We start from the raw sequence: 14,637 nt of genomic DNA on the forward strand, positions 1-14,637 counted from the left end.
ACTTACTCTACAAAAACTGTCTTTAAGAACAGAGAGGTTGAACACCTTAAATGATTTCCAAAAATTAATAGGAGATATCCAATGGATGCGTCCAGTATTAGGTTTAACTACCAATCAATTGCAACCCCTATATGACATTTTAAGGGGAGACACTGCTTTAAATTCACCACGCCGGCTTACAAAAGAAGCTCAAGAGACCTTGAGAGAAGTTGAACTGGCTTTATCCAATGTAGTTGAGAGAGTAACTCAAAAACCCTTGGAAATATCAGTTTTTGCTACGAAAGAAGCACCCACAGCAGTCCTTCATCAAGGAGACAGTGTGATAGAGTGGGTGAACCTCCCAGCACAACCAGAACAAAGCCTTACGCCTTACCCAGTGCTTGTGGCTAGAATTCTATTAAAGGCCATTAAGCGAGCAGTACAATTATCTGGGACAAGACCTGACAAGATATACACCTTCTATACAAATGCACAAATTAATGTATGCTGTGAAACCATCCCAGAGTGGCAGATTTTATTGGCCATGGCTCCAAATTTTGCACATGGATCTCCATTAAAGATAACCAGACTACTGCATAATTGGCAATGGATTTTTGAGGAGAAGGTTTCTAAGGTTCCTCTTGAAGGACCAACCATTTTTACAGACGCAGCCAAACAAAATATTTGTGCTGTATACTCTCATGATCTAACTGTAAAAAGAGTAGTCAGAACTCCTTTTCAGTCCACTCAGCAGAACGAATTATATGCGATCATGCTAGCTCTCACTTATTACCCAGGCGACATAAATATAATATCTGATTCAGCCTATTCAGTAGGTGTGGTACAAAGAATTGCTACAGCCCAAATAAAATTTGCAGCTTCTAATATATATCAGCTCTTTAAGGAACTTCAAGAGCAAGTGAGAAAGCATCCAGGAAAGATTTATATCCTGCATTCACATAGTGGACTTCCAGGTCCTATTTTTGATGGAAATTCAAAGGCAGATAGCCTTTTAACTATGTTGGCCAGTACGCCTTTATTTCAGGAGGCCCAGGAATCCCATTCTAAATACCATCAGGCTGCTCGAGCTTTGCGTTTACAGTTTGGGATTACAAAAGAAGAAGCTAGGAGCATAGTGAAAAGCTGTACAGCTTGCCTTCCCTTCCAAGCTCCTACACTGCCTCCAGGGAAGAATCCTCGTGGTTTGAGACCCAATGAAATCTGGCAAATGGATGTGACTCATTATAAATCTTTTGGTCGTCTGTCTTTTATCCACGTTGTGGTAGACACCTTTTCAGGATTCACTTTTGCCATACCAGCAGCAAAAGAGACAGCCCGAGTGGTCACTGAATTCCTCATTCAAGCATTCGCAATTATGGGTGTGCCACAAGAAATAAAAACAGATAATGGACCGGCATATACCTCCAAACATTTTGAACACTTTTGTGCACAATATAAGATTCTACACACTACTGGCATACCCTTCAATCCTCAAGGTCAAGCAATAGTAGAAAGAAGAAACAGAGACATTAAGACACTCCTCCAAAAACAAAAGAAAGGAGGAGCCACGGGTAACCCTAGAGAACTTCTAAATTTAGTTCTCTATACCATTAATTTTTTAATCTTTGATAAAGATGCACTGGCTCCAGCAGACAGGTTTTATAACCCACCAGAAGAGCAGTGTCCAGTGCGAGCAGCTCCACTATCTTTAGATAATCGCCAGGTGATGTGGAGAGACCCAGAAAGTGGTGAATGGAAGGGACCAGATAGACTAACTGCTTGGGGGAGAGGATTTGCTTGCATCTCTACAGGTGGAGAAGGAATCAGATGGGTGCCTACGAGCCGCATTCGCCTTGTCCATCGCAGAAAGATGGAGCAGACCCTTGAAACAAAGGAGAAGACCCAAGAAATATCGGGTGGTTCTGTTGCTGATTGTGCTCATAAGAATTATTAGATTCCTGGCACATGAACTAATGGACAATGGAATCCTATTGGACTGTTTCTAGGACTTATGGACATGTGTAAATTTTCAGATTGATTCTTGTTATTTGTTACATTACTACTAGCCTGTGTTATATTGCTATGTGCTCATGTAAATTATGTATAATGCCTCCCATATTGATGGATTTATGTATACCATGTATATCTGTTACAAAGTTCTGGCCCATATTGATGGATTTATGTGTACCCCCTCAGAAACCCCCTATGTTTTAAAACAAAAGAAAGGGGGAGATGTTGGAATCCTTACTAACTGCTAACTAATTAGAGTTGATCTAATCTTACAAGAAGATGTTTTGGGCAGAACCTGAAACAAGGTACTAAGTAGAACTACCCATAATCCCTCTCTCTGGAAGGAGCATAAATAGGCCAATGGGCCAGTCGGAGAGTTCTAGAGAGGAAGACGCTACAAGTCGGATTTTCACCGGAATGACATGAAGAGTTGGAGCTGGCTGGAGGCTGAAGAAAACAGAGGCAGAGGCTGAAGGACCAGACCTTTGGATTTAAAGACATTTGGAGAGAGCTCTTGGAACCAAGCAGAGAGATAGGCCTCTAAGCTAACCGGGCTATATTGGGATAATAAAAGATCTGAACTTTTATCACCTGGCTGCTTTTTGAGAAGAAAAAGCTCACAACAGAGTAGGGAAAGCATAGAAAGGTGTTTTAATAATTAATGAGGAAAGGACAAGTTCCCTAGTGGAATTTGCCATTTACCAGGAGAAAGGAAACACTCCATGAGGTTGGGGCATGCCTTTAGCTGGCTGGCTAAATCCTGAAAGAGACTTAACACCCTAAACGAGTTAGCTATAAGGAGAAAAAGTGGGTCAGAAGAAACATCATAGAGTTAGGACATATATTATGTGACATAGGGGAAGGCTAAGGGGAAAGACAAGTCAAAGTGTGGTAGCAGATTGATCCAAAGGAGGGCAGAGCCAATGCATGGGACCTAAAGTATATTTATAGGGAATTTTTAATCTTAGGGTCATGACTGGGATTTCTGACCAGACATGACAAGGTGAGGCTGTACAAGACTCCTACAGAGGGTGGATCTCAGGAGTTTGACATGACTTGAATTTTTGACTAGAGGACCTCCACAGAGTGTGGGACCATAGAGTTAAACTGATCTCTATCAGAGCCTTCTCCCAGCCTGCCTTAGGGATCAATTCTATCAATGTTCCAATTTTTCTCTGCCAACCCACCATTAAGGACTTCATCACTTAGTACCAGGAAAACTTGTGTTTTCTTCTTATTGTTGGTTATCCTTCCTTCTTGTAAACAACCATGGTATTAGGGAGGAGATGCCATGATATGCAAGTGAATTGGATTTAAGTGAACGTGGGCTCTGCAAAGTCACCAACCTCATTTTCTCCTCTAGAGCCATCTGAGTCCAGTGGCCAGATAGACAGCAAGACAACTGGAGATGGCCCTGGATGCAATGGAAGACTTTGACCTTCTTAAGGTAAGATCTTTAGTGGCTCTCAGTTTGACTGAGGCAATGTTCGATCAATGATTAAGGCTAGGTAAGAAATGGGGCAGAGAATGAAGCCTTTTTCATCTAGTCAAACAAAACAAAACAATCAATCCAGGAGGGGAGGATTCTGTTTCTGTTTAAAACTGAAACAACTTATTTATATTTATCCTGAGTTGATCAGGATCCAAACAATGACCAATTGAGGCTTGACCAGAGACTAATATATAGGTAGAGAGGGTACATAAGTGAATCCTATCAAATATTTAAAGAATAATTCTAAGTCTATATAAACTATTTGAAAAAAGATGGAAAGAAGGGACTCTACTTTTATTTTTATGAAACAAATGTGGTTTTGAAACCAAAATTAGATAAAGCAGAGAAAGAAAACTATAGATAAATATCTTTAATAAATATTGTTAGAAAAATACCAAGTAGAATATTGTAGAATTAACCTAGGTTTGGAATTTGCATTCAACAGACATAGTCTTAAAAAGGAGAGGTACAAGTTTATTACTGCTCAGAACCTTGATTTAAACAAGATATAAGAAAAAAGGAAACTTATAGCATAAAAGAAATGTACAATTAACAAATAAAGTGATCACCAGGACATGTAAGAAACAGAGAGTAGCCAACATACAACATACATCTTCACCACTTCAAGGAAGTTCCAACATCTGGATTCCAATAGCTGGTAGAGCTTGAAATACAGCTATTCAGAGTGGGTATTAGGCAAGTGGTGCCAACTTCCTAACTGGGCTCTCAAAATACCTTTCCACTGAGGGGTTTTTATAGACTTAGAATAAAGAAAGCACTACTCTAAATATTCTCAGTTGATATGTGACCTTTAGACAGAGTAGCTCCCCTAAGGCACAGGGATGCTCTATTGCAAGAGGTCCATTAAAGAGAATATTTGTTTATTCCTTTAGGAGGATTGTGTTTACTCCAAGAATTGGTTAGGTTTCTGGAGTTAACATAGGCTAGCCATAAAGGTTATTCATAAATAAAAGCACCAAGAGAATAGCCAATCTTCCTGATGCTTCCTGAGATTTATCAAATAGCTAGAAGTACATTTCAAAGTTCTCAGTAAACAAATTTACACAAAGGCATGTCTGAGACTCACTGAGATTCCTTATTGGGATTCCCTACAAATATTAACAAAAAGGCTCTCACAATATAATCAAAAGATTATAAACTATAATTATATTGGATATATATTAGGAATGCAGAGATGGTTCACCATTAAAAAAATTATAATAGGTTCTTTTAATAATTAAAACAATAAAATTACATGATTATATCAATAAATACAGAAAAAGCATATGATGAAATACAACATTTATTTATGTTAAAATGCTAGAAAGCATGGGAATAAATTAACCTTTTCTCAAAATGAATGATATGTAGTATCTCTCAAAAACCAAGAACTGGTGAAGAAACACTTGAAATCTATTTGATATAATTAGGGATCAAGAAAGAATACATATTGTTACCATTATAATTTAATGTAGTTTTAGAAATGCTGACTATAGCGATAAGACAAGAAATTCAGGAAATAGCTACAGACAAAGCAAAAACACAACGAATGCTATTTGCAAGTGATATGATGAATAAATTAACAAACTTCTGAATTCAACTAAAATTAATTTTATAATTAATAAATTTAATAAAATATCAGGATTAACAGAAGTAAAAATAATTAGCTTTTCTGTATATTACTAACAAATTCAAGAGAAAAGAGATAAAAAAGAAATTCTATTCAAAGTAACTATAAGGTGTATAAATTACCTGGGAATCTGTCTACCAGCACATTCCTAGGATTTATATGAAAACAATTGTAAAATACTTTACAGATGTAAAAGAAGAAAAGTAACTAGAAAAATATTGATTGCTTGTAGTTGGGCCTTGACAATATAATCAAAATGGATTAACTTATAGATTTGGTACTGTTCCAAAAAAACTAACAAAAGCTTATTTTATAGATCTAGAAAAAAATTACATTTATCTATAGGAACAAAAGAATTTTAAGAGAAATAATGAACAAAAGTAGAATGAAAAAAGCCTAACAGTACAAGATGTCAAATTATATTATAAAGTAGAAAACATGAAGATTATTTGAAATCAGTTAAAAAATGGCATAAGACAAAGCTTTGCAAGGGTGAATGTTGAAAACAATCTTTGCATGTATTTCAAAAATAAAAGGTTATTATTAAAAAAAAATAGTGTAAGAGTAGAGGGATCACCTGGACTCTCAAACAATCAATTAATCAAAGATATGAACTAGTTATGAAGAAGGTCTGGATAATTCCATGGAATCAGTCAATCAAGGGCAATAGCTTAGATGAGAAATCATGAAAACCATAGGATGAAATAGAATGGTGCCTCATAGGATGTGTGATTGTTTTGAAGATTTGGATCACATCCTATGGGGCTGCTATAAAATAGCAAGCCAATAAGATGACAGGAAAAAATAATGATGAATGTTGGAGGGGATGTGGGAAAACTGGGACACTGATGCATTGTTGGTGGAGTTGTGAACGAATCCAACCATTCTGGAGAGCAATCTGGAATTATGCCCAAAAAGTTATCAAATTGTGCATACCCTTTGATCCAGCAGTGCTACTACTGGGCTTATACCCCAAAGAGATACTAAAGAAGGGAAAGGGACATGATTGTGCCAAAATGTTTGTGGCAGCCCTATTTGTAGTGGCTAGAAACTGGAAAATGAATGGATGCCCATCAACTGGAGAATGGCTGGGTAAATTGTGGTATATGAATGTTATGGAATATTATTCTTCTGTAAGAAATGACCAGCAGGATGAACACAGAGAGGCTTGGAGAGACCTACGTGAGCTGATGCTAAGTGAAATGAGTAGAACCAGGAGATCATTATACACTTCAACAATGATACTGTATGAGGATGTATTCTGATGGAAGTGGATTTCTTTGACAAAGAGACCTAACTGAGTTTCAATTGATCAATGATGGACAGAAGCAGCTACACCCAAAGAAAGAAGACTGGGAAATGAATGTAAACTGTTTGCTTTTTGGTTTTTCTTCTCAGGTTATTTCTACCTTCTGTATCTAGGATATACTGTGACATATTTAACATGTATAGGACTGCTTGCCATCTGGGAGAGGGGGTGGAGGGAGGAAGGGGAAAAATTGAAACAGAAGTGAGTGAGTGCAAGGGATAATGTTGTAAAAAATTACTCTGGCATGTGTTCTGTCAATAAAAGTTATTTTAAAAAAATAAAAATAAATATGAAAAATTCAAAAAAAAATAGCAAGCTAATTCAAAATTCAAACTTCCCAGCATCTGGCAGTACAGAGGAAAGAATACTCTAGTGAAAACACTGAGAGGAAATCCTTTCAGGATGGGAAAGAGAAAAATTTTGTCTTCTTCTCCACCCTTGACCACAGGGCAATCTTGTGAACTTTGGAGGGTCAGAGGCTTTGGACTTTTCATTCAGTCTTCTTTCAGAGTTCTGGGAAGAATAGTAACTGGAGAAAATGTCTGCATTGGGAACTGAGGGCAAACTAAATACACCAAAAATAGGTTCTCCAGATTTTCAAGGAACCAAATGGAAAGCAATACCATATTTAAAAGGAATATCTTAAGAAATTTAAGAAGAGGTATGGCCTTTTCCCACCTTTGCTCTAAATGTAAGTCCATTTTCTTTGGGACTCTTTTATCCATGCACATATTTTTTATTAGAGCTTTTTATTTTTCAAAGCATATGCATGGACAATTCTTAACATTAGCCCTTGCAAAACCTTGTGTTCCAATTTTCCCTCCCTTCTCCCACACCCTCCCCTAGATGCAAGTAATGCAATATATGTTAAACATGGTAGAAATATATGTTAAGTCCAATATATCCATACATGTTTGTGCAACTATTATCATGCATATATTTTGAAAATAAAAACTGTGGTGTTCTCTTCTTTATAATATAATGGTTCTCTCTGGGAACAGGTTTCTTGGGGAGGTTTTCTGGAGTCAGCCTTAGTTTCAGTTCAGAATAAAAATCACCTCAAATACAGCCAGCTGATAAAATCCAAATGTTTATATTCTTCTTCCTTGGGTCCAGGTACTTTCTTAGAGGCCTCAGCTTTCCTTGGTTCCGAGAGTTCTCATTGCTAGTCTTTTGCCTCTAGCTCAGCTCTGAATGTCTCCAGCCAGCACCAAGGTGAAAGTTGAAATGAATCTGACTCCACCTCCAAGAGTGGGCTTCCTCCCAGAGTGCTCTGTGTCTTGCTTATATGACACAAAGGTCATATAAGGTCTAAAGGTGTGAACACAAGCATTGTTTCTATCAGTTCCACTTAGTACCTTGTTTCAGGTTCTGGCCCATAACATCTCCTTGTAAGATCAGATCAATCGTACTGGACCATGCTAAATTAGATAATTATTGTCTCTATCAACTCTAATGAGTTAACAGTTTGGAAGGATTCCAACAGATCTCACTTTCTTTTGATTTAGAACATAGGTGGTCATGACCTCCCTGACATCTCAGGAAGGGAGATGACAATACCAAAGGAAATGGGAAATCAAATCAGATTAGCGGGTTTCTAAAGGGGCTCACTTGAAACAGGTACACATAAATCCATCAATATGGGAGGCATTACACATAGTTACATAAGCACATTGCGATATAACACAGGCTAGTAGTGATGTAATAAATAACATGAATCAACATACAGAATTATACATGTTCATAAGTCCTAGAAATAGTCCCAAAGGAATCCATTGTCTATCAGTTCATGTGCCAGGAATTCAATAATTCCTGTAAGCTTTGAAGTACTGCAATAATCTCATCAACAATTTTTCATCTCAAGGAATCCAATGATTCCTACTGGTTTTCAAGTCCTGCAATCAGTCTTTATCAATAATTTTTCATCTCAAGGAATCCAATGATTTCTGAAGATTTTAAAGTTCTTTTAACAGTCTCATTGTCGGCCATGCTCTTTCAGTATCAGATGTTTCTTAAATCTTCTCCTTTGTTTTGAGGCTTTTCTCTCTTTCTGTCTCTTTCTGATGGACAAGGCGAATACAGCTCGTTGGCACCCATCTGATTCTTTCTCCACCTGTAGAAATACAAGCAAACCCTCTTCCCCAAACAGTTAACCTATTTAATTCCCTTCTATTTACCACTTTTGGGATTTCTCATCATCATCTGGCAATTACATTGAAGCTGTTTGCACTGGACACTGACCTGTTGAATTAAAAGACCTGTATTCTCCCCAACTGTAATCTTTCTGCTGGTTGATCATGTAATCTCTTTGTGCCATGTGATTAATTTTAGGCTGATTGATCACATCAGTCCTGCCCCTCCAAAGACTCTCTGGGTGTAACCTCAGCTACTATCATGCCCCACCTGTCTTTTGATTGATATCTTGGGGCTGGGCTCTGCCTCTCATTTCTCTGGGTCAATCTGCATTCAGAGGTCCAATGAAAGCCTTGGTTACATTTTGGACATGGGGTTTGGGGTTTTCTCTCACCCTATCTTCTCACTCTATCTCCATATCTACAATGAGCTCTAATTTTGTCCAACTTTTCCACACTGAAAACATCAACGAGTTTCTCTAGAAGTCCCTTGCCAAGAAGGACCCTGTCTTTCCATGTTCATCATAGTTTGGGTATAATAAGCATTTGTGCCCACTGTGACATAACACCTTAAGGTTTCCTCTAAAGGAGCATCTTTGTCTAGTCTTCATATAATTCTTTTGTAAATCTCATTGGCATTTTCCTTAGCCAGATGTCTGGTCATTATTTCTGTAGCTGCTTTATCTCCAATGGTTCTTATGACAGCTGTTTGCAAATTTTGTCCCACAAAATCTGCAAAAAGTTCATTGGGACCTTGCTCTATTTTTGTGAAGGCTTCCCCTTGATCTTTTTGTCCTGGGAGGGAATCCCAAGCTTTTATTGCAGCCTTAGAAATTTGCTCATACACTGGTATGGGATAATAAATCTGTTCTGAATTCTTACCATACTGACCTTCACCAGCTAGTTGGTCAAAAGCTATTTGTACATTAGCTCCTGTTTGTCTATTGCATTGGGCTTGAATCCTACATAATTCATGAAACTCCGAAAGCCACAACAAATTTTGTCCTGGTTCTAAACATGTTTTAGCTATGGATTTCCAATCGTTCAGGGTTAAGATTTCATAAGACAAATTACCTAGTAATATCTTAACATAAGATAACGTAGCCCCATAAAGAGCGCATCCCTTTTTCAAATCTTTAATTTTTTCCAAATTAAAAGGAGTGTATCGTCTTCCTTTTTGACCTGAAGAGTCAAGCTCTTCGATCACAGGGTATGCATTTATAAAATCAGATATATCTTCTCCTTAATTTTTTGCCTGAATCAATGCTTTTTCTAATATTGTCAGGCTCCTTAATAGGTGGTTCTGATTGTATTACTCCCTCTCCCCCCCTTCCTTCTCCCTCCACTCATGAAGGGTTAATTGAGGGGGGAGGATCATGAGATGAGGAATGATCTAATTTCTCCTGCTGTGAAGTATCACACTCCAAATTGTACTTAACTCCATTCTTATCTGATTCTTCCTCCTTTTCACCTAGTTTAGTTGGCACCTCCCCCTCCTGCTCTTTCTTCTTTTTCCTTATTTTAACACTTATTAAGTATGTCTTTGGAAATTGAATCAGGTCCATTTTTATTATATAATTGACAAAAATCCTCTCCTACTAATTTCTACTCCTCTAGATCCAATTCTTTTTCCATAGAGAAACAAGGACATGTGTGCTTTACATTTTCTAAAAGTTCAGTGATCTGCTGCAAAATTATAATCAAACCTTGGCTTTTCATAACTTTTACAATGCTCTCTAAACATTTTCTTTGAACAAAAACAGAAGATGTTTTCTAAACATCTGTCCCATCTTAGTTGAAATTCTACTTTAACTCTTTTAACAAAATTTCTTTGCTGTACTCACCTTAATTTCTGGGTTGAGGAGACTTTTCCACTGGAATCAAGGTCCTATCAGTCCCACATTCAGGGTGCCAAAATGTAGTGTTCTCTTCTTTTGTATAATGTGATGGTTCTCTCTGGGAGCAGGTTTCTTGGGGAGGTTTTCTGGAGGCAGCCTTAATTTCAGTTCAGAGTAATAATTACTACAAATACAGCTGCTGATAAAATCCAAACATTTGTTTTTTCCTTCCTTAGGCCCGGGTAGCTTTCTTAGAGGCCTCAGCTTTCCTTGGTTCCGAGTGTTCTCATTGCTAGTCTTTTGCCTCTAGCTCAACTACAAATGTCTCCAGCTAGCACAAGGTGAAAGTTGGAATGAATCTGACTCCACCTCCAAGAGTGGGCTTGTGGGCTTCCTCCCAGAGTCCCCTGTGTCTAGCCCTGAGAGCTTCTTGCTTATATGAACTCTCCAAAGGTGTGAACATAAGCATTGTTTCTATCAGTTCCACTTAGTACTTTGTTTCAAGTTCTGCCCCATAACTTCTCCTTGTAAGATCAGATCAATCATACTGAACCATACTAAATTAGATAATTGTTGTCTCTATCAACTCTAATGAATTAACAGTTTGTAAGGATTCCAACAAAAACCTTTAATGAAAAAAAAATAAAATAAAGTCTTCTAAAACCAAATAGCAGAATAATTAGTACCTATACTCTGAGGAATAACCTGCAAGTTCAAGTTGGGGTTATGAGAATAGATTCAGAGCATGAGCTACAATAGACATGTTGATTGATGGAATGGATTAGGTAAACAAGCTGTACAAGCACTTGAACATGGTAGTGTACTCTTTGGTAAATTCAGAGACACTAACTACTGAGGAAAAGACTCCCTTTATTTGATGTACTTCTGGAGAAACTAGAAAATGGTCTGACAAAAAAAAATTTAGACCAGCACCTTACACCATATATCACAATAAACTTCAAATAAATGGTTTCAAGATCAAGTATCACACACACGCACACACACACACACACACACAAATGAAGAACAAAGGAAAGAAGTTATCTTTCCCAACTATGGCAAAAGGAACAATTATTACCTAGAAAAAAAAGAATATGATCACAAAAGACAAAATAATTTTGATTACATAAAATCAAAAAAGCTTTTCACATATAAAATTAATGTATTTAGAATCAGAAGAGCACAAATAATTTGAATTTTTTTTTCTGAATTTGGAAGAAGTCCAAGCTATATCTGAAAGCTTGACTCCTTTCTCCTCAAATACCAATTCTACAAAGACTATCATTCATAGTGAAGAGCAAATAAACCCTTTAATTCAAGCCAATAGCAAATGGAATACATAGAAATTATACATATTAGATTATGCCAGACAATACATCTTGAGTACTTGAGTGCTTGAGGAACTAGCTCCTCTACATGTTGGTTTCTTCCCAGAGTCTTTCTCTTCCAGGGTCTTCTCATTGAAGAGAATGTAGAATGACATATGGCCTTTCCAAAAGCTGGAACCAGAAGAAAGAATAACTTTTCTTTCTCAAGTTCTCACCATCCTTACTTCTTTGACAGGAAGCAATGAGTAACTTAACAAAATGCTTAGACTTAAGCCTCAAGTCACATACACGCACAAAAATTATATAAATATATAAGAATAAGAGTCGTTCCCCTAACAGATGAGTGATCAAAGAATATGAACAAGCAATTCACAAATGAAAAAAAAAAAGGTGATCAATTACCATATGAGATAATGCTCCCAGTCACTAATAATAAAAGAAATCCAGATCACAATACTTCACACACATCAGATTGGTAAAGATGATTAAAAAAGAAAACTAGTAGAAGAAAAGGCACATTAGTACACTGTTCGTGAAATTGTAAATTGGTTCAACCATTCTAACAAACAATTTGGAACTATATTTTTAAAAAGTCCTAAACTTCTCTTTTGGCACAATAATACTGGTAAGCATATAGAGCAAAGAGGTCAAGGAGAGAGGGAAAAGATCCATTTGTACAAGAATATTTATAACAATACATATCTTTACGTATTTTGCCATTAGAGAGTGCATGCTATGTTATACTTTTAGCTGTGTATATTTCCTTTGTAGTTTTGGATGCCAGATCATTCATTATCTGGCATATTTATTATAAATATTTTCCCCCATCTTTTTCTTTTCTTGGTATTTTAGAGATGTTGCTTTTTGATGTGTAAAATTCTATTATCCTTGTGTAATCAAACTCATTGATTTTATCTCTAATGATTTTACTATGGCAGGGAACTGGAAACTATCAGTTAGTGAGTGGCTCAGCAAATAGGAGTAAAATGGAATTTTATTGTATTATAAGAAATAAGAAATATGATAGTCAGAGAAATATGGAAATAAAACTTGTATGAACTCAGGCAGAGCAATGTGAAAAGGACCAGGAAAACAATTTATTTGATGATCATAATAATGTGAAGAGAAGAAATTCGGAATTTAGAACTTTGACTAAAAGAGTGACTAATCATGATTTCAAAAGACTAATAATGAAATACCTCTTAATAGAGAGACAATGAATTGGATGTGCAAAATCAGGAATGCATTCTTGGATAGGATCACTGTCTCTAGAGTCAGAAAGATCTGACTGTTAGACAAATCCAGCTGTTAGACAGTTAGTTGTGTGACCCTAAACAAATCACTTAACTTCTGTTTGCCTCAGTTTCTTCAGCTGTAAGGGGTGTGTGTGCAATATACCCCTTATGTCATGAGGTTATTGAGAGAATCAAATGAAATAATATTTGTTAAGTGCTTTTCTTAGTACCTGGCACACAGTAAACTCTTGACAAATGCTTGTTCAATTCCTTCCTTGTTCTTTTTTTATTTCTTTTTAACATACGTTGTTTTATGAATCATGATGGGACAGAAGAATCAAAGCAAAAGAGAAAAACCATGGGAGAGAGAAAAAAAACCCCCAGAAAAAAGGAGTAATCATATAATGGTTTGATTTACATTCAGTCTCCTTAGTTCTTTTTCTAGATGCAGATGGCATTTTCTGTCAAACTCTATTGGGATTGCTTTGAATCACTGAACCACTGAGAAGAACCAAGTCTTTCATAGTTGATCATGTACATTCTTGCAGTTATTGTGTACAGTGTATTCTTGGTTCTGCTTATTTTGCTCAGCATCCTTCCTTGTTCAACTGAACACTAAATTATTTGTGGCCAATAGCCTGATTTGTTTTATTAGACTGTATCTATGTATTTGTTATACAAAAAAATTTCTGCACGATAGGACAGGTAGGTTCGTTGATGAACAATGATAAACATGAAAAAGAGACAGCATCTATAAAGTATTTTAAACATTAATTAGTCCTTCACTTCTCTCCCTATCCCCTGTTTAGAGCAATACATAACTGTTCCTAGTCCTAACAGTGTAAAGAAGTCTCCTGATCTTGTCTTTCTGAATTGCCATCTTTTCCAGAAACACTGGATCGAGAGTATGCAGGAAGCCCTGAATGTGTCAAGGAGAAAGGAGACCCCTCTGCTGACATGATGTGTTATATGTACCCCAAGCTGGACTACCTGTGTATCTTTGGGAGTCAAGACAGGTGCCACTCAGTCTACACTAGACTAAGAAATTGTTTGTGCAGCTGGGACCCTTGTAGATAAGCAGAGCCTCCTATCTTTACAATCTAACAAAAAAGAAAAAGCAATGTTTGGCATCTCCTTTCTCCTCCCCTTTGGGAGGGATTTTGTCTTTTTTCCTACCTTTACTGTACTTCCTCTCCACCGCCACCCCCACTTCCATCCCCCTTAGGTGAAGTGGGGACGAGGATGGGGAGGAGGTACAGTGGAGATTTCTAATATTCCCTCTTCTCTTTCTCCAATAGTGATAAAAGTGCAAACTTCTGTATAGATTGGGAATTCCTTGGGTAACACTAGCATGTTTATTTCCCTTATAATAAAGCTAGTTTTCACATAAGTTTTGTGAAATTGTAATTGCCTGTTGATAGCAACAATGTAGAAACTAAAGGGAGTCTTGTTTCTGCTAGGTTGCCTGGAACCAGGATTAGCAATTGAATATGCTAAGAGCCTGGGGATGAGGTTGGGACAGGAGAAAGCCTCTACCACATTAAAAAAATATGATTAGCTTTTAATATATGATGTGACATGAGCTTTTTGAGGATAAGGACTGTTGTTTGCCTTTCTTTGTACCCCCAGTGGTTAGCATAATTCCTGGCATATAATACGTGTTTGAGAAATGTCTATTGACTGA

The 14,637-nt window shown here is 36.9% G+C and overlaps 1 long non-coding RNA gene across 1 annotated transcript in view; it reads left to right on the forward strand.

The window, feature by feature from the left end:
* The first annotated feature begins 3,356 nt into the window (after positions 1-3,356).
* Positions 3,357-14,637, forward strand: part of LOC127559964 (uncharacterized) — a 64,947-nt gene continuing 53,666 nt past the window's right edge. The window contains exon 1 of the long non-coding RNA XR_007953237.1: positions 3,357-3,436. This is a non-coding gene — a long non-coding RNA (uncharacterized LOC127559964). The remainder of the gene's footprint in view (positions 3,437-14,637) is intronic.

Source organism: Antechinus flavipes, chromosome 4 (genome assembly GCF_016432865.1).
Source record: "Antechinus flavipes isolate AdamAnt ecotype Samford, QLD, Australia chromosome 4, AdamAnt_v2, whole genome shotgun sequence".
NCBI lineage: Eukaryota > Metazoa > Chordata > Mammalia > Dasyuromorphia > Dasyuridae > Antechinus > Antechinus flavipes.